This window comes from Malurus melanocephalus, unplaced genomic scaffold (assembly GCF_030028575.1).
Source record: "Malurus melanocephalus ecotype Western Australia unplaced genomic scaffold, MMel_1.1 scaffold_1, whole genome shotgun sequence".
Lineage (NCBI taxonomy): Eukaryota > Metazoa > Chordata > Aves > Passeriformes > Maluridae > Malurus > Malurus melanocephalus.
The window spans coordinates 3,672,871-3,675,013 of NW_026623233.1; positions in this window are offsets into that span (position 1 = coordinate 3,672,871).

Consider the following 2,143-nt stretch of genomic DNA (forward strand, 5'->3'; position numbering starts at 1 on the left):
CAGTCAGGATATCAGTTTTCAGAAAACTCTGATATTCTAAATATTAAAAAACAAAAGAAAAACCAACCCACATAATATGTAGTCTGATAACACACTTCTTTAAGGCGTGACATTTTCTCTGAAATTCATATTTTGGGAACAATTTTCATATGTTTCAAGTAATTATGAAGTTGATTTAATTAAGTTACAATCCACCCAGCTCTCTTTGGGGGAAAAATAATTATAAGGCTTTTACGTGGAATACAAATTAATTTGTTAGGTTAATTTTGTTATGTAGTGCTGATTTTCATAACGTTTTTCAAATAGATAGTTTACCAAAATGGAGCGGAAGATTATTGGAGAATGAAGGCACTGCAAAATGGTATCCAAATATGAATTATTTAAAAGTAATCATGGGTATCATTTGCAAGTTTTCTTAGCTCTTGGCTAAAAATATCTGATGCATACTGACAGCCCACTGTTTCAGAGGAAAAATGTAAAGTTTGTTATTTAAAGAGATAAGTGTTGAAACACACATATACACAACTCCTCCCCCTGCCCCAGCCAAAACCAACACAGCAGTTTGCCTCCTCCCAATTCCATCATCAACCTCTGCTTTTTACTGACTCAAATGATYGCTTTGTAGAACTCATTATTTTGTAAGTCAGCTTTAAAAGAAATATTATGTTCTGTCTTTGCAGTTCTGTCTGTGCTAGCAAAGTAATTAAAGCAAGAGCTCAGACTGGAATCCGCTGACTTGACCATCTATTGATAGAAGAGAACTGGCAGACTTTTAAATTAAACAAATATTACACTCTCAAAGAACTTCTGTGCCAGGTTCAGGAATAAGCACATGCAAGKGATTGTTCCAAATAATTATTTTGCCTGCCACCACTCTGTTTTGGAGGCTAACAATGTTTAATTGTATGGCTACAGACCAYTGCCCGCCAGCTGGCCTTGCTTCCAGAGACTAGGTTTCAGCCTGTTTAGTTTATTAGTTTGCCTAGCACACTTGTGAGGCTATATYGGTGAAAAAATTAATATTGTCATGTGAGTTAAAACTTTCCTGGCTGAAGATAAAAAAGGACACATGAGAATGCCTTTATTCAAAACCCGTGTTCTTTTCAGTAGGTTGGTGACAGACTGAATCTTGTCAAGCCCTTATAAAAAGTCTTGCTGAAACTAAGGTATCTCTACTGTTTTCCTTAAGAGAAAAAAGTCTCTTACACAAGCAAGGAAATGTGAAAAGCTGCTAAAAAAAAAAAAGTCTGTGAAGTTCAAAACTCTAAAATTTTGACATAGTCTTAATTTTCAACCCCAGGGGGTAAAATAACAGAAGTCTTCCAAAAGTAAAAAAGTTTCTCTCACTTCTGTTGTTTACAGTGTGTCCTGTTTGCAGAGTCAGGTGGAGCTTAACACTGTGGGTCATGCAACCTACTCTGGAAATTATAAGACAGAATCACAAAATCACAGAATCACATAATTGCAGAATCCATTAGGTTGGATAAAACATTTGAGATCATCGAGTCCAACCTCTGACCAAACACCACCTTGCCAACGAGACCATGGCACTGAGTGCCACATCCATTCTTTCCTTAAACACCCACAGGGATGGTAACTCYACCACCTCCATGGGCAGCCCATTCCAATGCCCAATCACCTTTTCTGTGAAGAATTTCTTCTGATGTCCAACCAAAACCTCCCCTGGTGCATCTTAAGACTCAGTCCTCTTTTCCTGTCCCTGGTTGCCTGGGAGAAGAGAYCAATCCCCACCAGGCTACAATCTCCTTTCAGACAGTTGTATTAATAAAGAATGATTAACAAAGAGACAGCTAATGAAAAGTAGGAATTGTATATTATTTGTCAAAAAATTTACCAGCATCTTCATCTCTTACATGGCGTAATCTAGCTCCACACTTGTAAGCTTATTTTCATGTCCATCCTTACATATATATTTGAGAGAAAAATTCCAAATAAAAATATCCTGACACTTACTATAGGTATGTTGCCCATGYAAAGCTTACAGGTTGTGTGGATGACACAAAATTTGGCTTTTGAAAATAATTTATTTCCAAATAATTTTGGAAAGTAATTTATTTCCACAAAAACACACATGAGAGAGTATAGTTTTCACTAGGCATTTAAGTTGTAACATACTGCAAGC